The sequence below is a fragment of the Nilaparvata lugens genome, chromosome 5 (genome assembly GCF_014356525.2).
Source record: "Nilaparvata lugens isolate BPH chromosome 5, ASM1435652v1, whole genome shotgun sequence".
NCBI lineage: Eukaryota > Metazoa > Arthropoda > Insecta > Hemiptera > Delphacidae > Nilaparvata > Nilaparvata lugens.
In genome coordinates, this window is record NC_052508.1 from 73761905 (window position 1) to 73788199 (window position 26295).

The 26295-nt window shown below is 35.3% G+C and overlaps 1 protein-coding gene across 1 annotated transcript in view; it reads right to left on the reverse strand.

The window, feature by feature from the left end:
- The window catches only part of LOC120351574, a gene marked incomplete at its 3' end in the record, with an annotated part of 256312 nt that extends 230401 nt beyond the window's left edge, over positions 1 to 25911 (reverse strand). The window contains 2 exon segments of the mRNA XM_039429405.1: positions 2876 to 3014; positions 25479 to 25911.
- Positions 25912 to 26295: the final 384 nt, after the last annotated feature.

Genomic DNA, 26295 nt, shown 5'->3' on the forward strand with positions numbered 1-26295 from the left:
AAAAATTTTTCCCGCACTAGAGCGGAAAAGTGATTCTTTGCGTTCTGTAATCAGTGCAGCAATGGCCACTTTTCAACGTAACTGTAGGAAAAGATAATATCTACCTACATAACTTCATGTAGCAGTAATACTTCCACAGCTGTACTTGATTAAGAATCTCCAAATAATTTCACATTTCTGACAACTTCATCATCAAATACAAACGTCATCCTATTTCATTTTATACGTCATTTCTGATTATATTAGGACTTCTTGGCTGATAGGCATATAAAGTCTCTCAGAAGATTTTACTCTACATCAAAGATAATATCTACCTACATGACTTCATGTAGCAGTAATACTTCATGACCACGTTTCGCTCCACAGCTTTCAAAACGATGCTGGGAAAATATTTTGAATTGAAAAGAAGCGACGAAAGCAAACATGAACGGGAAATCAGTCGATTCCAGGCTCAGAATGAGAGGCAACTGCTTCTAACAAGTTGAAAAATGAACGAAAATCGAGTATCAAAACAGGAGGAAAAACGGGGTTCTCGGAAAAATGACGAGACATGTTTTTGGTTTGATGTGGGAAGAAGGATCAGTTCCTAATAGGAGTGCTTAAAAGGGTTTCTCTTTCCTTCTTCCTCTCTTACGATTCCCTGTCTTCTCTCTTTGTCCTGGAGAATGTTATACAGAATTGAAATACGAAGAATCATATTGAACGTGTTACAAGAGAGGAATTCTCAGAAGCCAGTGGAATATATCGTATCACAGTGTTTTCTCTACCTTTTGAATAACCTTGGGCGTTTCTCAGACATGCGTATTTTCATCGTATTGTTTTAAGTAATATTCACCTCTCATGGAACTGAGAGTTTTACATTACTGGCATCTCTTACACCATGCTTGGGGGGATTCAAGTCATAGTCAGCTTACCGTAGTACAGTGAACGTTGTTACATTATAATTATTATTTAACGAAAATCCTAAATAAATGCTGTAAATCACCCCGAAGACCTCTGCTACTGCAGACATTGACAACAGGGCTAACAGCTAGATGGAAATTCGATGAGAACTACTATCCAAAAATTAGTTGCCAGCCCGGGAATCGAACCCGGTACCTCCCAATTGCTTGGGAAAAATAATTTTGGATAGTAGTTCTCATCGAATTCCCATCTAGATGTTAGCCCTGTTGTCAATGTCTGCAGTAGCAGAGGTCTTCGGGGTGATTTGCAGCATTTATTTAGGATTTTTTTAAATTAATAATTATATATTGATTAGCATTTGAATAAATGCATTCTCTATTTGATTCCATCTGTAGTTGTTACATTATCTGTGTGTAGTCTTTGATCTGGAGTTGGGTGAAGAAACAGAGTACAAAGAAAATGAAAAAAGAAATGAAAAAAATGAAAAGAAAGAAAATGAAAGAAAGAAAGAAAGAAAGAAAGAAAGAAAGAAAGAAAGAAATGAAAATGAAAGAAATGAAAAAAGAAATAGAGTACATCTCAGAATTATGGGATGAGTTCAAAGATTATGAAAACACAAATTAAAATTATCAACCACTTTTTATTATCGTAGAATATTATTATATACACAAATATCCTGGTTTCGTGGCTCTACTAGCCACATCTATATTTTATAAAAATATTTTAAAATAATAAATATAATATTTTATAATAATAGAAAGTTGTTGACAATTAAAATTTGTGTTTTCATTATAGAAAAGTACCACAACATCACTCACAACACAACTGTAAGGTTCAAAGATTATATTCTCAAAAAAAGTAAATTCGTATGGCTTTTGTTGGTGTGGAGACCCCTTTCGGGAAGGTCCCACCGCCTGAATATATAATTTAAGCCGTCAATGAAATATTCTCAAAGAAAGATATTCTCAGTGGTAGAAAGCTCGAGGATAAAGTTTTTAATGGGATATCACTTTAACAAAAATCTTCTCACAAAATGATGTTTAGTACGGTATGTTCTGTTTGAAATTTAATTATCGATGAAAAAGATTTGTGATAACAAGAATTCATAGCGAGGTACACGTTATAATGACAGTGTTTGATAAGCAATTGTATTGCTATCCTTGTCAATCAATTAACAAAGCTATCTCTTTTCGCTTTGCTCTGTTGCCAGATTGTCTTTCAACAATGTAGGATTAATAATTAATTCGTATTTGGGAAAACCTCGGGTATTTCCCGGGTCGCCATTTGAACTTGATTGAAATTCAGCTATGGCTATAGGCTAATCTCGGGGGGCTGAACAAAAAAGCTTTTATCGATTTTTCTGTGCTATTTTGATTTCAAGTGTCGAAGAATTTGAGGATATCTGGAGGTTTTTCATAGCCTCCAGTACGCTCTCTAACTGATTTTGAGGTTGGTTCTCCGTGGCAATCAGCCGTATTAGCTGTGGATTTTTTGTCTATGCAAGTAAGATTTTTTGTCTAATAAAATAAGATTAACAAAATATTTTATCTTGATTATAGAAATTCAAAATGAAATGATTGGAAAATATGATGTCTTGCTTAATAAGATATAATTAACTATTTTTAAACGAGAATGAACAGTTAATATGACATCAATAAACCTGTATCAGCTACATTTCAGAGGAGGCATTGACAAGACAGAGGATCGGCAACGTTGTTCTCCTATCTTTCCCCACTGTCATTCTAACGTGGACCTCAATCTTGCAAAAATATTCTCACAAAATAATGTTTGGTACGGTATGCTCTGTTCGAAATTCAATGATCGATTAAATAGACTTAGATAACGGAATTGCATAACTTATGAATCGAATTAATAACACTTTGGTGGGTTCACAAAAGTTATGTCAGTTAGGAAATTCAATAATAATAGATGAGATAAATTTGTGATGATGAGAATGCATAGCTCTACTCACCATATTATACTAGTGCTGATTGATCCCATGCTCAGTCCTTCTATGTTGTGGAAATGATATGCAATTCGTATCTAATTTTTGACTTTCATAGCTGGTTGTTGGTATTCCTGGTTTGAGTGTAATTAGTTGAGAGATTGATCTGAAAATCGAAAAACGAGACTCATGTTAGAAGAGGTATATAATAAAACGTTAGATAATTATATCATCATTCATATTAAACGAGACTATTAATGAACAACATTCATGTCGAACGAAATTTATGTATAACCAATCAAATTTTCGAACATATAATGAGGAACACAGAAAGGTTCGGGCTACTCCAAGAGATCCTTCAAGGCAAGATAAACAGCAAGAGGAAACCGGGTCGAAGAAGAATATCTTGGTTGGCAAATCTGAGGAAGTGGTTGGGTAAAACATCAGTAGAACTCTTCCGAATCGCAACCAACAAAATCAAGATAGCCATGCTGATAGTCAACATCCGGAACGGATAGGCACTTAGAGAAGAAGAATCAAATTTTGTTACTGTATTAATAAAAGAAATAAAATATTGATGGACGTTTGTAGTTTGAATGGTGAACCGGAATTCCATGTGTGAGGCGGGTTGCATACACTTCGCCTGATAACTGTATTAAGCGGGTTGCATACACTCCGCCTGTTAACTGTGTTAAGCGGGTTGCATACACAGCTCCTAGTCACTAAAGTAAGGTTAATAATAGCAGTGGAGAAAGATAGAACAACGTTGCTGATCCACTGCCTTGTCAATGCCTTCCATTGACGGTTATAATGGCAGTGGAGAAAGATAGGAGAACAACGTTGCCGATTCACTGCCTTGCCAATGCCTTCTATAATCGGTTGTAATAGCAGAAGATAGAGATAGGGAAACAACGTTGCCGATCCTCTGCCTTGTCAATTCCTTCTATAGACGGCTATAATGGCAGTGGAGGAAGATGGGAGAACGACGTTGCCGTTCCACTGACTTGTCAATGCCTTCTAGAGACGGCTATAATGGCAGTGGAGAAAGATAGGAGAACAACACTGCCGATCCACTGCCTTGTCAATGACTTTCATAGACAGTTATAATAGCAGTAGAGAGAGATGGGAGAACACCGTTGCCGATCCTCTACCTTGTAAATGCCTTCTATAGACGGCTATAATAACAGTGGAGAAAGATAGGAAAACGAAGTTGCCGATTCACTGCCTTTCACTGCCTTCTATAGACGGCTATAATAGCAGTGGAGGAAGATAGTAAACAACGTCGCCGTTCTCGTCAATGCCTTCTATAGACGCTTCAGTGAGTTTTCTCAAGGATTATACCTAGTGCAATCGAATCTTTATATCATGAACCTACTATGTATCTAACTTCGTGAAAATCGTTAGAGCCGTTTTCGAGATCCGTTGAACATAAATAGCCAGATATAAAAATAGCCAGATATAGAAATAACCATATATAAAAATAACCAGATATATAGAGACAGAAATTGCTCGCTTAATTTAATAGGATAAGTTAGTATAATAACGATTGAGCTTCAAGACTGATTATCTCTTTCATCATCAGCTTGACAGAGAAGTTTTCATTGTATCCAAAACTCTTGCTGCGGGAATGCAAGAGAATATTATTATTGCATCATATATATTACTATAGTGAGGTCCACGTTATAATGGCAGTGTTCGATTAGCTATGGTATTGCTATCCTTGTCTATTATTCAACAAAGCGGATAGCGCTATCTCTTTCTCGCTCTGCTCTGTTGCCAGATCGTGTTTCAACAATGTAGAAATGATATTGATAAACAAAATATTTCATATTCATTATGGGTATTCTTCATGGAATTATTGGAATATATATTCTTGCTTAATAGAATATAACTGATTATTTTTAAACGCGAAAGGCTCCACTCACAATTACGCGACTCAGGTCGTGAAGAGACTCGACTCTAGTCGAGAGCATGTGTTTTCAAATGGTGACAATCAGACCAGTCGATACTAGTCTCCGCGACTGTCACCATTCAAAAACACATGCTCTCGACTAGAGTCGAGTCTCTCCTCGACCTGAGTCGCGTAAGTGTGAGTTGAGCCTAACTATTCATTCTCGTTTGAAAATAATCTATTGAAAGAGTCGAGGAGTCTCGGCTCAACCTACGTCGCGTAAGTGTTAGTCGAGCCATAATATCACATCAATAAGCCTGTATTAGCTACCGTTCATGGAAGGCATTGACAAGACAGAGAATCGGCAACGTTTTTCACCTATCTTCCCCCACTGCCATCATAACGTGGATTTCACTCTAGCAGAGAATGTATCGGAAGAGGGCGAAAATCGATTTTTCAATAACATTTCGTGCAACTTAGGTGATCCCTCTACTACAAAATATTCTCTGAGGTGAGCTTAGAACTGCCTTTCCGTGACAAGAATTGTAGCTCACTTCGAAGTAGCTCCGTGTTCAGGCTATCTCTTCCGTTATGCCACCTTGCTTTCATAGGTTCACTTGCCTAGTTAGCCACGATAGTAATAGATATCTTGAGGGAAAAGAGAATCTAAATATTAATTCTACCGTAGCTTGAAACAGATATGATAATGGAGAGAATATTCCAAAAGGAGAATCAAATATGAACATGAAGAGGAATAAGTATGAATAGAAGCAAAAATAGATGATAATAGTACTGCAATATGATTCGATGTTAGCAAGATAAGAATTGAGAAATGTGACTCTTTTAGTGAGAGTGAGAGATATATTCGAAACAAAGTCAGTACAAAATGATAGAATTACTGGGTTACCAATTCTCTGTTAACAACGCCATCTATATTCTTAACTGATTTATACAATGAGTAAATGATAGGGAGAGGAAAAATAAGGTAGCATTGTGCTATTCCTCTCCCAAATTTAGATAAGGTTACACATAGTCCGAAATAGGTCAAGTCTTGTAGTTGTTCACTTCACTAAATTTTCAGTCCTCAACTATTTCTACAAAGTACATTTCTGAATTTAGATGCTTTAAAGTATGTTTGAAGTAGGCCTAGGACTATTCTCGGTTAATTAAGAATCTATATGAAGAATTTCAAGTTGATCAGTTCAGTAGTTTAGACATGATGATGCGTCAAACATAATTTTCCTATCCCGTTTGTTTATAAGCCTTTTCTCTATTATAGTGTAGATAAGTTTTTCAACTTGGTACTAACATAATATTAAGTGAGAGAATTCAAATCTTGTTTAAAAACTTTCCTCAACTTGATGTCAACCTGACAAAATTGAACTTATTATTGATTCAGTTGCCAATTAACCATCTGTTTCGAAGAGGTAGTCTCTCTTGATTATAGTTCTATAAATGGTATGTACATTTCAATTAAATAATATTCATGTCCCATGAATGGAATTTGAACAATAAATTTTGAAAAATCCAAAAGTGAAATGGAAATTTGGGCTTCAAGGTGCACGAGATTGATATTTTTAGAATATATGAGCGGAATTTGTTGATCTAGATCATTCCCGTTTTTCCGGTATTCATTCCACAAGATGATATGTTTTGATGCGAACAAACACAACCATACTTTCTCTCATAATAAGGATAGGTCTCGAACATTTTAACAAACATTCGCTCAAACAGGTGCACAAACATTTGCTGAAAATGGACACAATTATTTTAACAAACATTCGCACAAATATGTGTTCAAACATTCGCTCAGACATCTGCTCAAGCAAGACAAAAACCTCTGCTCAAACAAGTACACAATAATTTTCACAAACATTCGCACGAATATGTGTTCAAACATTTGTTCGAAAATCTGCTCAAGCGAGATAGAAACATTTTCTGAAACAAGTAAACAATCATTTCTACAACCATCCGCACAAATGTGTGTCAAAACATTTGCTAGAACATATGTTCAAATATCTCCACAAACATTTTTGCAAACAAGTGCCAAACTATTCCGAAATAATAACGAAAACACGAGTCCCAAGTCTACCCCTCTAGCCTAACAATTCCTCACACACTGTGGAAAAATGTATAGTGGGATCCACGTTATAATGGCAGTGTTTCATAAGCAATGCTATTCCTATCCTTGTCTATCATTCAACAAAGCGGAAAGCACTATTTCTTTCTCGCTTTGCTCTGTTGCCAAATTGTCTTCTCATAATTTAGAAGTGATAATTAATCAACAAAATATTCCATCTTGGAAATACATCATGAAATTATTGAGAAATATAGTTTCTTGCTCAATATAATATAATTGATAATTTTAAACGAGAATGAACTAATCACATAAGTAAATCTGTATCAGCTACAAGGCAGAGTATCGGCAACGTTTTTCTTTTATCTAAAGTATTGAAAAATATAATTTATTGCTTGATAAAATATAATCGATTATTTTGAAAGAGAATGAACCGTTAAAACATAAATAATTGATTCATTAGCATTTGAATAATTGGCATATCTTAGTTCTCAGTAATTTCCACCTGTAGATTGGCTGCCCGTTATGACTTCATATTATAAAATGAGCGCTGCTATCCAGAGATTGGTTCGATTCCCGGGCTGACAATTTTTTTTTTATTTGTTTACAATGCAAATGAGACTAATGTAATAACATTGGAAGATCAAATAATAAGATAGTCCTTGTGCAATCTTTTATCCCAATTTATAGGTGACAAAGTCCAAGATGAGGTTGGAATTTCACGTGTACAATTTTTATAAAATTTTAGTCCAAAATAAACATGAGAACTATAAATTTTGAATTGAGATTGCTTGAATTAATAAATTGATTGAAAATACCACTCAATTACCACTTATAACGGAAAACATTGTGTTATTTAGGGAAATTTGGAACCATTCAAGAAACAAAAACTTGTAAACACTGATTAAAAACTGTAAACAAATAGCTTCTGGATAGTAGCGCTCATCGAATTTCCATCTAGCTGTTTACCCTGTTGTCAATATTTGCAGTAGCATAAGTCTCCGGGGTTTACAGAATTTTTTTCGGATTTTTGTTCAATAATAATAGTTGATATTACATCAATTAACCTAAAACACTTATTGACATGGGCTACTTTCAAATTAATAAAACCAAATAAATCTTATAGCACCCTTTATTTTTAGAAAAACTTTAAAATAGTTGAACAACTAGTTTCGGTTTACACATGAAGTTGGTGTAAAAAAAAACTAGTTGTTCAACTATTTTAAAGTTTTTTTTTAAAATAAAGGGTGCTATAAGATTTATTAACCATATAACCTGAAGATGGTGTAAACCGAAACTAGTTGTTCAACTATTTTTAAGTTTTTTTAAAAATAAAGGGTGCTATAAGATTTATTTGGTTTTATTAATTTGATTGTATGGTATGAGATGCTGTGGTATTCCTCCATAATTGAAATAATAAGACTTTGATATTGTCAATACCACTTTAATTTATTCGAAAATCAATCAATAATTCAGTACCAGGTTTAATGGTGAAACCTACCACATCTTCAGCTGAAGATGGTGGTATTGACAATATCAAAGTCATAGGCCCCGGTTGCACAACAGCCGGTTAAATTTTAACCGTGATTAATTTTATGAGAACCAATCAGAGAAGGCGTTTTTGAAAAGACGGCTTCTCTGATTGGTTCTCGTGGAATTAATCACGGTTAAAATTTTAACCGGATTTTGTGCAACCGGCACTTATTCTTTCAATTAATCTATTAACCTGTATCAGCTACCGTCTATAGAAGGCATTGAAAATACAGAGGATCGGCAACGTTTTTCTCCTATCTTTCTCAACTGTTATTATAACGTGGCCCTCTCTGTGAATCAGTGGAGACAGCTGTTGTGAATATATGAAAGCGAGCTGACAGTCGGGTATTCGCCACAAGATTGATTGCTTTATTGTAGCGCACATAATGAGAGGTCTGTGGAGAGGATCAATGTTAGGAAGCGGCCCTAATGGATATCCGGGGGTGACGAGGGTTCCAGGCCAAGCATTGAAAAAGAAAACATAGACAAGGAAAATGAAGAGCAGTGTAACGTTAACAAGATCTCCCTACTTTTCTTTTGAGGGTCGTGACCACGCTGCTCCCGTCAGGAGGGCACGGGGTGGATAGAGCCTCACGGAAGGGGTCATCGGGGGTTCATGGTGGGGGGAAAGTTCACGAGGCACGACACGAATGCGTTCGTGAGCGGTTTTATGTTTCTGTTCTTGATGATTGAACCTTGCCTAATGATCTACTTGTCTCTGGTTAATATTTTGTATGAATTTCGAGTGAATAAATTTGAATTTGGTAGGTTGGAAGTAGGCTGTGGACTGGACAACTGAAATTTACTCTTTAAAGCCACACTAGCTAGGGATTCATAACAGAAATCTTCACAATTTGATCTCCTTTTGTGAGAGACGTTGGATATTATTTATTTCAAAATTCAAATTCAAATTCAAAAATTATTTATTTCCCAAATAATTACAGGAGTGCTACATAACACAAACGTATTATAAAATATGCAATGAAACCCCCTACAAGACTATCCGTCTGTGTGTAGGGGGGAGTTCAGTACGGTAACAGTCTTCCACACATCAGTTTAAAACAATAATAATTCCTACATATTTAGCATGCACCTAAATTCTAGATAATTCTAAGGATTTAATTATAATTTCACATCATTTGACATAAAATTTGATTGATTATTCATTTATTCATATGTATTAACAGATTTCAAGAGATGCATGAACCGCAGTGCGTGGGTCCCTGAAGAATTCCCAGATAATCAAAAAGATAAACAAAATTTAATAGAATGGAAAGTTAAAAGATTGAAGTAAATGGGAGAGTGGGGCAAGGAAAAATACAATATCTAAACAATCCAGACTAGAAAAAAAAAGATAACAATATGAGGGAAGTGTAAATTTATTGGTTTATCAAAACTTTGGGTTAGATTGGATTGATTATCGTGCATAGCGGGATCGAAGTAACTGCTCAGACATCTCCCATACTCGGACATTTATTCATACAATAAGTACATCATCAAAATGATAGGGAGAGAAAAATAAGGTAATCCTATGCTTTATTCACTAACCTCTCCCGAATTTATATAAGGCTACACATGGTCCAAAATAAGTTGAATCTGACCAAAGGCAAAAAATAAACTTTCTATTGGTGATATTTTTCAAAGTTTTTCTATCTTTATATCATCAAGCTAACAAAATGAAAATGTTTTCCAGGAAAAAATTTTATTTCGATCATTACTTTTTGAGATATGAGCGCCTAAAGTTTTATTTTTTTGGACAGAACATTACAAATTCGGTGGAAGATAAATCCATGATTTTCAGAGGATAGATTCTCCATGGTATTGTTAATTGAATGGAACAAAAATTATTTGAAAAAAATCAATTTTTGAGAAAGTTATTCAATTTACTAAAAATGACCAAAAATAACTTTTTCCTCCACCTACTGTCTAAAGTACTTACTTTACTCCCTGAAACCTAATACTAAAGTGTCACTTTTTCGCTCTCGGTAGTAAAAAACAGAAAAACTCCCTAGGGAGTAAAAGTGACTCCATTTAAATAACATGGGGAGCATCTCTATTTTGAAACTTACATTGTAATAGGTTAGAAGGTTCAAGCTCAGATGAGAAAGCATAATAGAGGTGTCTGTCATTGAGTCAACTTAATTCAATACCACAACCAGAAATTTGATTAACTCATGAAATATATGTTTGTATGATAATTATTATATTCTTAATATTAGTAGACGATAAAAATTTATACAATTTTTAAAATATTTTATTCTATTCAAAATACCAGCCAACAAATATTTTTTGATCTGCAATTCAAATCTGAACCGCGTGATCTGGAGTCAGTCATTTTTGGTAGCTGCTCAGCTGATATAATTGTTACAACTTTCGCTGATAGATAGCGCAATCGGCAGTGCTAATAAGACGACCGGTTTTTAGGTTTTAGATTTAGGTTATGTTGTTAGGAATCATTGTCACCAATACGTAAGTTATTAGAATGATTTTATTTGCAGTTTCTATAAAAAAACGTAGAAGGAGGAAAAATGTTGTGTACATCACGAGCGAAAAATACTTTTTCCTCCACCTACTATCAAAAGTCTCATTTTACACCCTGGAATCGAATACTAAAGTACTACTTTTCCTCCCATGGGACTAAAAATAATTCCCAGCGGGAAAAGTGATCACTTTTACTCCCAAGGGAGTAAAAATAAACCCATAAGATTAACATGGGAAGAAGTCTGACAACGCCGCGATTGAAGAATGAGGAATGTGGCAACACTGTCGTGGTCGGTAGAGGAAAAGTAAAAGAGCTCTATTTCGATCTTTGGAATATTTTAGCTCTAGGAAATAAGTAGCTCTATTTCGATTGTTAGGTTATGTTCAACCGTTGGTGGATATGAAAAAGTACACACCTCTAACGTCATCGGCATCTCTACGAGAGCGTTCATCTTAAGGTACGTTTTCGTTTATGCGAACTTTTCCGCAGTCGACGACGGCAAGCATTGTTAACATTCATATTGTCCAAATTTCAAGTGTGCTAAAACAGCTGATTAAATAACTTTTTCATTATTGTCTTTATTAATAAAGAAATAAACATTTTCAATAATATCAAAATATTGCCATTTAAAAGTATAAAAAAGTATAAGCTCAACCTGCTCCATTAAAACATAATTTAACATAATCTTTTAAGTTATGTAGACAGATTGAAATCTACCCAATCTGAGATTCTCTCCCTGTCATGGTCGACGACGGCATTTACGCATAAACGAAAACCCACTTTAACAGAGACGACTGAGCGTGTCTGCACAGAAAACAAGATTGCAGGTTATGTTTTTTCTTGGTTACCTACTAAGATCTTCGAAATCCGCTACCGGTATTGTAGAAGTTATTTTCGTTTTTATAAAATGGAAAGTGAGAGTGATGAGGAGTTTGTTCTAACTCCGCCGAACATTCGACACGAAGCTGGAAATGTAACTGAAAATTTGCTTCCGGAAAAATCAAAGGAACTATACATCAAGCGATATGATTTATTCGTTGAATGGTGCAAGAAGAATTGTGGTGGAACAGTAAGAATTTCAGAAAACGTAATCCTTGTTTACCTCTCACAACAAGCACAGGTATGTAGCCCAAGTTATTTATGCACCATTTATTCAATGTTGAAAGCAATAATTATTGTGAAACACAACATAGACATCAGTAATTTTACGAAAGTGGGTGCTTTTCTGAAAAAGAAAAATGTAGGCTATCAACCTAAGAAGTCTAAAACATTCACCAAAGAGGAGGTAAATAAATTCCTGTTAAATGCTCCAGATGAACAATACTTATTGAAAAAAGTAGCCTTGATTTTTGGTATTTGTGGAGCTTGCCGAATGGGTGAATTGTGCAATATGACTGTTAGTGACATTGAGGACAAAGATTCAATTCTCATAGTTAATGTACCTGATTCTAAAACCAACAAGGGACGTGTTTTCACTGTGATCAATGGCACACAACGAGACATAGACTACTTATATTATTTCAGAAAGTATTTAAATTTAAGACCAAAGACAACAAAATCACCCCGGCTATTTTTAAGTTTTAAAAATGGGAGATGCTACAATCAAGCCATGGGGAAAAATTCCCTGGGAAAAATACCCATGAGTATTGCACAATACTTACAACTTCCCAATCCTAACTTGTATACTGGACACGCTCTAAGGCGGACTTCAGCTACTTTGCTGGTTAATGCTGGAGGAGCAATGACCCAGCTTAAAAGACATGGCGGATGGAAGAGTACTACTGTCGCCGAAGGCTATATTGGAAATAAAATACAAACAGCAAACAGGATTTTGAACCAAACAACAAGCAACATTGATTTAAATCACACTTCATCTGGGCCTATGCCAGTGGCCACAACACACCAGCTTCAATCCAGTTCTAGCGATGTTGATGAAACTTCAACTAGGCCTATGCCAGTGGCTGCTACGCACCAGTTTCAATCCAGTTCCAGCGATGTTGATGAAACTTCAACTAGGCCTATGCCAGTGGCCACAACACACCAGTTTCAATCCAGTTCCAGCGATGTTGATGAAACTTCAACTAGGCCTATGCCAGTGGCCACAACACACCAGCTTCAATCCAGTTCCAGCGATGTTGATCACACTTCAACTAGGCCTATGCCAGTGGCTGCAACGCACCAGTTTCAATCCAGTTCTGTTCTATCAACCCCGAACACGGTCTTTCAAAATTGTGATGGGTGCACAATAACAATAAACAATTACTATCAGAAGTAGGCTTTTACACTATCAACAATCATCTCTATCAACAATCATCATCTATACTATAAACTATAAACTATCTATATATAATAGTTAATACGCGACATGGAATTTTGTGACTCATAAGGAAACTATAAACTATCAACTATCAACTATCAACTAGCAACTATCAACAAATTATTATCAGAGGTGAGCTAAATTTTGTTTTTAAAAAAATAGTGTGAAAGCGTGAAGATGTAGTAAAATTATTCATTGTTATAGGTATTGGTGTAGGTGGAGGAAAAATGTTGTGTGCATCACGGGACTAAAGTACTTATTCTCCCTCAGGGAAATTGTCGCCCTCGGCTACGCCATCGGGCGACAACAGTTTCCCTCAGGGAGAAAAAGTTGCACTTTAGTCCCTAGATGCACAAATAACTATTTCTCCCTCAGGAAAATTGCTGCCCTCGGCTTCGCCTCGGGCTTCAAACTCTTTCCCACAGGGAGAAAATGTCGTACTTCTCACTCTAGATATACAAATAACTATTGGTTGAGTAGAAAATTTATTTTTAGCCTTTGCACAGCCTTGTTGTTGTCCACTTAACAAAATGTTCAGTCCTTGAATCAGTCTCTACACAAAGTGGATTTTCAAATTTAGATGCTTCAAAACCAAACATAGAAGGAATATTCAACATCATTATCACTAAAATAGCAAATATTCAACTGGTTGTTGCCTCTTCCAATCATTCTAACAACTGTTAAAAATGAATAGAAATTGTTTGTAGCATAAAGTTGTTTAGAATGCTCAAAGATGAATAATTGTGAACCTCAATTAAACATCATTGAGGCATCACATTTCATGAAAATAAGCTCTTTTCAAGCCGTGTCCACTCTGAACAAATGTTCGACATACATGTCCGGCAAACATGTTTGTTGAGGGGCTCAGGGACAAACATTTTTATAAGTTTAGACAGTCATTGTTTGTCAAACAAAAAATTGCTGTTTTCCAGAAAAATTCAGTGTTTGCTGTAAAAGATAAAAGCCTGTTCTCCCCACTTACAACTATTTTGTTTGGTGACGCGTTCACATTGGCCACGGGCAAACATTGTTTGTTAAACATAAAATGAATTTGCCCAAACTGTTTCAACAAACATATTAGTCGAACATTTGTTAGGATGGACCAGGCTTCAGAAAATTTCCAGATATAGATATTCTTGGCTCGGCTAAATATCAGATAGAACATGATGAGTGTGATGAATTTATTGATTCAGATCGAAATAAATGAAAGTTGCAATTTCTCGAATACTTATTGATTCATAATTTTTATCAAACGGAAATCTCAATCAAATGCTATAAATTTGATGAATTTTCATCTAGCTGTTCACCCTGTTGTCAATATTTGCAGTCACAGATGTCTTCGGGGTGATTTACAACATTTGATTGGGATTTTCGTTCAATTGACCGAGCGAAGTGAGGTCTAAGATTGAAGACGACGGTTTGGCATTTCTCTTAATGTTTATATGTTTATATGTTTATATGTTTATATGTTGCGCATTTACGGCGAAACGCGATGATGGATTTTCATGAAATTGACAGGTATGTTCGTTTTTAATTGCGCGTCGACGTATATACAAGGTTTTTGGAAATTTTGCATTTCAAGGATAATTTGAAAGTGAAAAGTAATACGCCAATATTAGATTGAAAATCAGACTATAGAATTATTCATCATAAATCAGCTGACAAGTGATTACGCAGATGTGTGGAGAAGCCAGTCTATTGCTGTATTTCCATAAGGTCTAAAGTTTAAATCAGGCACTTGTGGATTGTGGATACTGCGTGAGGTCTACTGTTCATAGAACTACTAGTAATAATTATTAATCTCTCAATTGGATACTTCAATATAAATCAAACAAGAGAAAGATAACTCCAATAAAATAGCATAGTGTTCGAAAGTATCATATTATCGATGAATTGCAAACAATAGAGGATTCGTTCATTCACCGTAAAACCTGGCGTTTCCGAGTTGAAAGTACGGCTGGCATTGTTCTGGCAGTTTTACGAGTTTCACTGGTAGTTTTACGCCCTCCCAACAATAAAGATAACCATATTTTATGTCCCAGCTTGCTTCTCTCAGTTGCATTAAATTTTTGTATATGTGAGAAGAACTGTTAACGCTATGTCAATTATTAACATTGAGTAGTGTGACATTGTTTTCCAAATGCATCAGATGAGAAAAAGTGGATAGTTCAGTTTCAAATTTTAATTAAACATAATAATAGTTTTGTAAAAAATTTCAGCTGTGGTTTTAGAATATTCAGTTTGTTTTTTGGTTCTGCAAAACTGGTAGTTCTGTGAACAGTGGACCTCACGCAGTTTTCTCATCCAGAAGTACCTGGTTTCACTTGTTCTAGTTCCAGCAGTAGTGCATGCGATTAATGACCGAGCGCAGTGAGATCTATGTTTTAACTCGGATTTTCTTTCGTCTGTTTGTCTGTAACGCAATCACGGCCAAACTCATTGATAGAATTTTAAGAGATTTGGCAGGAATATTTCTTTTTTAATGCGCGACGATGTACGAACAATGTTTCTTGAAATTTTGCATTTCAAGGATAATTTGAAAGTGAAAAGTAATACGCCAATATTAGATTGAAAATCAGACTATAGAATTATTTATCACTAGCCGTCAGGCTCGCTTCGCTCGCCATATCCGTCTAGCCAGGGGGCTCCGCCCCTGGACCCCTGACGGATCGTCCAAGAATGAGATCAGCAGGCTCGCTTCGCTCGCCTGCATTTTTCATTTGGGCATTTTTATCATATGTTAGGACAATCCAGTCGGGGGTCCAGACTAAACGGCTGGCTAAAAGGATATGGCGAGCGAAGCGAGCCTAACTGCTAGTAATATAATATTCCCAGGATTGAAGTAGCAGTGCCCAATCAATTTATCCGCGATAATTGCATTTAAATCTTCAACTTGGTGCCAACTAACAAAGTCAACTCAACTTATGCTAACCTGACAAAATTATTAATTATTTGCCAGTTTACAACTGTTTCGAAGAGGTACTCTATCTAGATTATAGTTCTATAGTAACATATGATATGGAAATCTATATATAAAAGCGAAATGGCACTCACTCACTCACTCACTCACTCGCTCGCATAACTAAAAATCTACCGGACCAAAAACGTTCAAATTTGGTAGGTATGTTCAGTTGGCACTTTAGAGGTGCACTAAGAAATCTTTTGGCAATATTTCAACTCTAAGGGTTGTTTTTGAGGGTTTAAAGTTCGTCTTTAGCATGTATATCTCTTCTTTCCAATCTCTTAATTATAATTGAAATTTCCATATCATATGTTACTATAGAACTATAATCTAGATAGAGTACCTCTTCGAAACAGTTGTAAACTGGCAACTAAATTAATAATTTTGTCAGGTTAGCATTAAGTTGAGTTGACTTTGTTAGGTTGGCACCAAGTGAAGATTTAAATGCAATAATTAAATAAGAGATGATAATAAGAGAATAATAATTAATAAATAATAACATAATATCATATTTATTAATATTAATTGATAATTATTTTATAATTAAGAGATTGGGAGGAAGAAGAATATACATGCTAAAAGACGAACTTTAAACCTTAAAAACAACCTTAGAGTGAAATATTGCCAAAGATTTCTTAGTGCACCTCTAAAGGGCCAACTGAACATACCTACCAATTTGAACGTTTTTGGTCCGGTAGATTTTTAGTTATGCGAGTGAGTGAGTGAGTGAGTGAGTGAGTGATGTGAGTGAGTGCCATTTCGCTTTCATATATATATAGATATCAGCTGACAAGTGATTACGCTGATGTGTGGAGAAGCCAGTCTATTGCTGTATTTCCATAAGGTCTATAGTTTCAATCAGGTACTTGTGGATGAGAATACTGTGTGAGGTCTACTGTTCATAGAACTACTAGTAATAAATATTAATTTCTCAATTGGATACTTCAATATACATCAATCAAAATAAAGATAACTCCAATAAAATAACATAGTGTTCGAAAGTACAATTTTATCGATGAATGGCAAACAATAGAGGATTCGTTCATTCACCGTAAAACCTGGCGTTTCCGTGTTGAATGTACGGATGGCATTGTTCTAGCGTTTTACGAGTTCACTGGTAGTTTTACGCCCTCCCAACAATAAAGATAACCCATTTTATGTCCCAGCTTGCTTCTCTCAGTTGCATTAAATTTTTGTATAAGTGAGACGAACTGTTAACGCTATGTCAATATTAAAAGTGAGTAGCGTGACATTGCTTCTCAAAATGTATCAGATGAGGAAAAAGTGGATAATTTAGTTTCAAATTTCTAATTCAACAATAAAAGAGTCGTAGAATGATTCCAGCTGTGCTTTTAGAATATTTTGTTTGTTTTTTGATTCTGCAAAACTGGTAGTTTCTGTGAACAGTAGACCACACGCAGTTTTCACATCCACGAGTATCTGTTTTCACTGTTCTAGTTCCAGTAGTAATGCATGAAATTGACCAGAAGTACCTGGTTTCACTTGTTCTAGTTCCAGCAGTAATGCATGCGATTAATTGACCGAGCGCAGTGAGGTCTATGTTTCAACTCGGATTTTCTTTCGTCTGTTTGTCTGTAACGCAATCACGGCCAAACGCATTGATAGAACTCTATGAGATTTGAAAGTATATTTCTTTTCTTTTCTTCGATGTACGAACAAGGTTTCTTGAAATTTTGCATTTTAAGGATAATATGAGAGAAATGTAATTTACTTCATACTCTGATATCACTAATATCATAGTCACCTCTAATACAAGGCCGCGGCCGACGATATTTCAACGGCGCAGCCTACGATATTGCACGTCGCAGCGTAGGCCTAGAATCTAATACATGATTAGTAAAAAAGATCAGCTGGTATTTTTACTTTCCTTGCCCTATTACCATAGGTAAGGAAAGTATTGCTTTCCGAAAAAATTAAGGTACCCCAGTTTCCAAATTTATATACGTTCAAGGTCCCCTGAGTCCAAAAAACTGGTTTTTGGGTATTGGTCTGTATGTGGTGTGTGTGTGGTGTGTGTGTGTGTGTGTGTGTGTGTGTGTGTGTGTGTGTTGTGTGTGTGTGTGTGGTGTGTGTGTGTATGAGTGTATGTGCGTCTGTGTACACGATATCTCATCTCCCAATTAACGGAATGACTTGAAATTTGGAACTTAAGGTCCTTTCACTATAAGGATCCGACACGAACAAATTCGATCAAATGCAATTCAAGATGGCGGCTAAAATGGCGAAAATGTTGTCAAAAACAGGGTTTTTCGTGATTTTCTCAGAAACGGCTCCAACGATTTCGATCAAATTCATACCAAAAATAGTCATCGATAAGCTCTATCAACTGCCACAAGTCCCATATCTGTAAAAATTTCAGGAGCTCGCCCCATCAATGCAGATAGATTCCCAATTATCAGGCTCTAGATATACAAATAACTATTGGTGAGTAGAAAATTTATTTTTAGCCTTTGCACAGCCTTGTGGTTGTCCACTTAACAAAATGTTCAGTCCTTGAATCAGTCTCTACACAAAGTGGATTTTCAAATTTAGATGCTTCAAAACCAAACATAGAAGGAATATTCAACATCATTATCACTAAAATAGCAAATATTCAACTGGTTGTTGCCTCTTCCAATCATTCTAACAACTGTTAAAAATGAATAGAAATTGTTTGTAGCATAAAGTTGTTTAGAATGCTCAAAAGATGAATAATTGTGAACCTCAATTAAACATCATTGAGGCATCACATTTCATGAAAATAAGCTCTTTTCAAGCCGTGTCCACTCTGAACAAATGTTCGACATACATGTCCGGCAAACATGTTTGTTGAGGGGCTCAGGGACAAACATTTTTATAAGTTTAGACAGTCATTGTTTGTCAAACAAAAAATTGCTGTTTTCCCAGAAAAATTCAGTGTTTGCTGTAAAAGATAAAAGCCTGTTCTCCCCACTTACAACTATTTTGTTTGGTGACGCGTTCACATTGGCCACGGGCAAACATTGTTTGTCAAACATAAAATAAATTTGCCCAAACTGTTTCAACAAACATATTAGTCGAACATTTGTTAGGATGGACCAGGCTTCAGAAAATTTCCAGATATAGATATATTCTTGGCTCGGCTAAAATATCAGATAGAACATGATGAGTGTGATGAATTTATTGATTCAGATCGAAATAAATGAAAGTTGCAATTTCTCGAATACTTATTGATTCATAATTTTTATCAAACGGAAATCTCAATCAAATGCTATAAATTTGATGAATTTTCATCTAGCTGTTCACCCTGTTGTCAATATTTGCAGTCACAGATGTCTTCGGGGTGATTTACAACATTTGATTGGGATTTTCGTTCAATTGACCGAGCGAAGTGAGGTCTAAGATTGAAGACGACGGTTTGGCATTTCTCTTAATGTTTATATGTTTATATGTTTATATGTTTATATGTTGCGCATTTACGGCGAAACGCGATGATGGATTTTCATGAAATTTGACAGGTATGTTCGTTTTTTAATTGCGCGTCGACGTATATACAAGGTTTTTGGAAATTTTGCATTTCAAGGATAATTTGAAAGGGAAAAGGAATACTCCAATATTAGATTAAAAATCAGACTATAGAATTATTCATCATAAATCAGCTGACAAGTGATTACGCAGATGTGTGGAGAAGCCAGTCTATTGCTGTATTTCCATAAGGTCTAAAGTTTAAATCAGGCACTTGTGGATTGTGGATACTGCGTGAGGTCTACTGTTCATAGAACTACTAGTAATAATTATTAATCTCTCAATTGGATACTTCAATATAAATCAAACAAAAGAAAGATAACTCCAATAAAATAACATAGTGTTCGAAAGTATCATATTATCGATGAATGGCAAACAATAGAGGATTCGTTCATTCACCGTAAAACCTGGCGTTTCCGAGTTGAAAGTACGGCTGGCATTGTTCTGGCAGTTTTACGAGTTTCACTGGTAGTTTTACGCCCTCCCAACAATAAAGATAACCATATTTTATGTCCCAGCTTGCTTCTCTCAGTTGCATTAAATTTTTGTATATGTGAGAAGAACTGTTAACGCTATGTCAATTATTAACATTGAGTAGTGTGACATTGTTTTCCAAAATGCATCAGATGAGAAAAAGTGGATAGTTCAGTTTCAAATTTTTAATTAAACAATAATAGTTTTGTAAAAAAAATTTCAGCTGTGGTTTTTAGAATATTCAGTTTGTTTTTTGGTTCTGCAAAACTGGTAGTTCTGTGAACAGTGGACCTCACGCAGTTTTCTCATCCAGAAGTACCTGGTTTCACTTGTTCTAGTTCCAGCAGTAGTGCATGCGATTAATTGACCGAGCGCAGTGAGATCTATGTTTTAACTCGGATTTTCTTTCGTCTGTTTGTCTGTAACGCAATCACGGCCAAACTCATTGATAGAATTTTAAGAGATTTGGCAGGAATATTTCTTTTTTAACTGCGCGACGATGTACGAACAATGTTTCTTGAAATTTTGCATTTTAAGGATAATATGACAGAAAATGTAATTTCCTTCATACTCTGATATCACTAATATCATAGCCACCTCTAATACAAGGCCGCGGCCGACGATATTGCAACGTCGCAGCGTAGGCCTAGGATCTAATACATGATTGGTAAAAAAGATCAGCTGGTATTTTTTTAAATATTTCTCACCAATCATGTATTAGATTCTAAGCTTACACTGCGACGTTGCAATATCGTAGGCCGGGTTCTTGTATTAGAAGTGGCTATGCTAATATATCATCTACTCTGAAGATAGGATTAATCAGACTATAGAATTATTCATAATCAATCAGCTGACAAGTGGATTATTCATTGTATGCTTCAACAGATATCTGGAAAATCTGGTGAACAGGTGACACCAGATAATATTGTGGATGAGAAAACGTCGTGAGGTCTACTGTTCACAGAACTACTAGTATCATAACACCAATAATGCGATGATAATCCTATTATATTAAGCGAGCAGTTTCTGTATATCTGGTTATTTATGTTCAACAGATCTCGAAAACGGCTCTAACGATTTTCACGAAATTTGGAACATAGTAGGTTTATGATATAAAAATTCGATTGCACTAGGTCTCATCCTTGGCAAAACTCGCTGAACGACATTAAAAGGATAATTCATCCTTGGCTGAAACAGCTGAGACTTTCGTCGTCTGTGGATAGTAAAGAGTGAGCGAGTAATTCTGTGGGAAATCAAAATATTGCATTCCCGAAATTCATAAGCTGACGTATAGCTGTGAAATATAAACACGATAATTTTAGAGAATTGTGTTCTGTTTATCAATAAATAGAAATCTGGTGTGGCGCACTCACACAACTTTCCTTGCCGTTATGAAAATTGATCACCTGACGCTAGTGTACCCGCGCATCTGAAGTCTACTATTCAAAGATTTGAGCCAGCTGGTAACAGGGCAATAACGCTGGAGACTCACATGAGGACTGCTATCTCTTCATAGTGGATGATTTGATAGAATCAACAATAATTTGCAATTGAATAATCACATTTTCTCGAATTTAAAGCTTTTTCAAATTGAGGAAAAATCTACTTTCAGATTTTCATGCTCAATCTACTCCACTTGATTTTTTTTGTTTCAATTGTATCTGAAGCCTGATAATTGGGAATCTATCTGCATTGATGGGGCGAAGCTCCTGAAATTTCTACAGATATGGGACTTGTGGCAGTTGATAGAGCTTATTGATATATTTTATTTATTTATTTTAGGTATGAATTTGATCAAAATCGTTGAAGCCGTTTCCGAGAAAATCACGAAAAACCCTGTTTTTGACAACATTTTCGCCATTTCAGCCGCCATCTTGAATTTCATTTGATCGAAATTGTTCGTGTCGGATCCTTATAGTGAAAGGACCTTAAGTTCCAAATTTCAAGTCATTCCGTTAATTGGGAGATGAGATATCGTGTACACAGACGCACATACACTCATACACACACACACACACACACACACACATACAGACCAATACCCAGAAACCAGTCTTTTGGACTCAGGGGACCTTGAAACATATAGAAATTTAGAAATTGTGGTGCCTTAATTTTTTTCGGAAAGCAATACTTTCCCTACCTATGGTAATAGGGCAAGGAAAGTAAAAATAACGAGCGAAGCTCGTTGCCCTGATATTTGTTTACGATACATGGAAGAGAATCAGTTTATTTGACAACCAGTGAGCTGAGTGATATCAAAAATAAAGAAATTGGTAGATTTTCAATATTTGATTTCCAAGATGAGGTGTAGATGATCTTTGGTTATGATCGTATTCTCAGCAGTATTCTATACTAAGTATTCCAATAGATTCTCCATGAGGAACCCCGATACTAAAAAATAACATAAACAATTACTATCCAACTTGATAATTCATCTATTTTTCATAAAGGCGATAGAAAACATTTACACACGGATATGGGCCTGGCAAACTTAGTCCACCTCGTATGGAACTCTCCTTTCTTGAGTTTGGACCCCAGCCATGTAGGAAACTCCATACTTCATACTTCGTTCTCTATTCATTCATAGAATAGAATAGAATGGAATGACTGCCTTTATTTCATACCTAGGAGGGCGAAGTTTGGGCGCAGTCGGCCCTCTCTTACTCTTAATCCTCAATAAATAAGTATATCATCATAATGATAGGGAGAGGAAAAAAAAGATAACTTTGTGCTATTCCTCTCCCAAATTTAGATAAGGTTACATATAGTCCCAAATAGGTTAAGTCTTGTAGTTGTTCACTTCACAGAATGTTCAGTCCTTAAATATGTTCACAAAGTAGATTTTCAAATTTAGATGCTTTAAAACCGAAAAAAGAACAGATATTTCACATTTTCATCACTTAAATAGAGATGATTCTCAGAATATGATTTTGAAGGTATAAATGTTCCTTTGTCTTCTTTCTCTATGTTAGGACATAATAATTATTATTATACTTAATATGTGATTGAAATTTTTGAATTTAAATTACGATACATTCATTTCCAAAAGATCTATCTGCACTTACCAATTTAGTAATCTTATCTTTAAATGTTCCATAGTGTTGGCAAATGATTCTAGGAATATTCCTTTTCAATCGCTGTTATCAAATTATCTCCAAGATTAAAATGATGATAAATTTAAAGCAGATAATAAGGAACCCTCTGGGGCTTATGTCTGTTCGTTTGATGATAGTTTTGGGTTTTGCTTAGTGTTATTGTTAGCAGTTGAGAAGTGAAATCGGAATTATTTAGGGGGGAGATTCTATCGAGATTAGATAGTAGAAACTATCTAAGATTGAGGTCATGTCAGAGGCCCCGGAATTGATCAGTTGCGACCTGAAAACTCTGACACTAGACCTGAGCCAGGCTGGTCACTCGATATTATTATTATTATTATTATATTATTATTATTATTATTATTATTATTATTATTATTATTATTATTATTATTATTATTATTATTATTATTATTATTATTATTATTATTATTATTATTATTATTATTATTATTATTATTATTATTATTATTATTAGTAGTAGTAGTAGTAGTAGTAGTAGTAGTAGAAACTACTGAACTCTGGCTTCGGCTCAGCTAATCGAATTTGAGTTGTTATTTCATTTGTTCTTCAATACAGTGCTGTACGATGTTGGAGATTGAAATGTTTATTTTGTAGCCTATTTCAGTGATATAATCCTACAAAAATTGTAAAAGAAATAAATTATTTATCTATCTAGAGAAGATTCACTTATTAAAGAAATAATTTTGGAAAAGGACCGTAAAAACAAACTCAATCCTAAAAATCTGGTGTGGCGCACTCACACAACTTTCCTTGCCGTTATGAAAATTGATCACCTGACGCTAGTGTTCCCGCGCATCTCAAGTCTACTATTCAAAGATTTGAGCCAGCTGGTGACAGGGCAATAACGCTGGAGACACACATGTGGTCTGCTATCTCTTCATAGTGAATGATTTAATAGAATCAACAATAATTTGCAATTGAATAATCACATTTTCTCGAATTTAAAGCTCATTTTCAATTTTAGGTGGAAATGTTACTGAACATTAATTGTAGAGATTTTCATGCTCAATCTACTCAACTTGATGTTTTTTCGTTTCAATTGTATCTGAAGCCTGATAATTGGGAATCTATCTGCATTGATGGGGCGGAGCTCCTGAAATTTTTACAGATATGAGACTTGTGGCAGTTGATAGAGCTTATTGATGACTATTTTAGGTATGAATTTGATCAAAATCGTTGGAGCCGTTTCCGAGAAAATCACGAAAAATCCTGTTTTTGACAAGATTTTCGCCATTTTAGCCGTCATCTTGAATTGCATTTGATCGAAATTGTTCGTGTCGGATCCTTATAGTGAAAGGACCTCAAATTCCAAATTTCAAGTCATTCCGTTAATTGGGAGATGAGATATCGTGTACACAGACGCACATACACTCATACACACACACACACACACACACACACACACACACACACACACACACACACACACATACAGACCAATACCCAAAAACCAGTTTTTTGGACTCAGGGGACCTTGAGACGTATAGAAATTTAGAAATTGGGGTACCTTAATTTTTTTCGGAAAGCAATACTTTCCTTACCTATGGTAATAGGGCAAGGAAAGTAAAAATAACGAGCGAAGCTCGGTGCCCCGATATTTGTTTACGATACATGAAAGAGAATCAGTTTATTCGACAACCAGTGAGCTGAGTGATATCAAAAATAAAGAAATGGGTAGATTTTCAATGGGCTTACGTCTGTTCGTTTGATGATAGTTTTGGGTTTTGCTTAGTGTTATTGTTAGCAGTTGGGAAGTGAATTCGGAATTATTTTGGGAGGAGATTCTATCGAGATTAGATAGTAGAAACTATCTAAGATTGAGGTCATGTCAGAGGCCCTGAAATTGATCAGTTGCGACCTGAAATCTCAGACACCAGACCTGAGCCAGCCAGGACACTCGATATTATTATTAGTAGAAACTACTGAACTCTGGCTGACGGCTTCGGCTAAGCTAATTGAATTTGAGTTGTTATTTAATTTGTTCTTCAATACAGTGTTGTAAGATGTTGGAGATTGAAATGTTTATCTTGTAGCCTATTTCAGTGATATGATTGTACAAAAATTGTAAAAGAAATAAATTATTTATCTATCTAGAGAAGATTCACATATTAAAGAAATAATTTTGGAAAAGGACCGTAAAAACAAACTCAATCCTAAAAGCACAGTATGATTTTCACATCAACTTCATGATTTAATTCTTCTTGAACTCTGTTTGGAATTCTCTATTGATCTTATAACTGAACTGATAGAAAATAACGCTTGATCTCTCACCTGTCACTGTACTCCGACTTCCAGTTACTTGCGCACTTGTTGAGTTACAGTTACTGTAACCAGTTCCTGTCACTGTTACTGTTACCAGTTCCTATTCACTTGTTGATGAATCTTATTACGATGTAGTTCGTTGTAACTTTGGTGCTTGGAACCGATACAGCAAGACACATCGTAAATGTTATCACTCTCCACTAGATATTCCCTCTAGAATGCTGCAATAGTGTGGGTTTACGAGTTGCTCATGTGTTCCGATGTCTTGTCAACTTGTAGAAACATCACGACGTTTTAGCGGTAACCGTTCACAAATTCACTCCACGTCCGATTGTCAATACGAATTAGAGACCAGAACAAGTATCATTCTTCCTACCAGCTCGATGTGTCCTAATTTATATAATATTATTCCTGATTCACTTGAAAGGTAACGCAAGTTTTTTCACTCATTTTACACTGATATGTTTGTAGATTATAATTCATTCACACTTCCCTATCAACCGACAACTTTGTTGTGTCAATATGAAATGTACTTGAATTATCACACATGGTCATGTTACTTGTGGGAACAGAAAATTACTTGTTTACTAGTATATTACTTTGACAAACGTTTATTCTGTCACACTTATGCATTCATGATGAACGTTTGTGTCTCAAATATGAAATGTACTTGGACTTTACACATGGTTATGCTACTTGGAGGAACAGAAAATTACTTGAATACTAGTATATATTACTTTGAAACCCCTTTATCCCGTCACACTTTATGCATTTATGAGAAAAATTATTGTGTCTCAAAATTTGTGTGTTGTGCAAGGAGAATTTG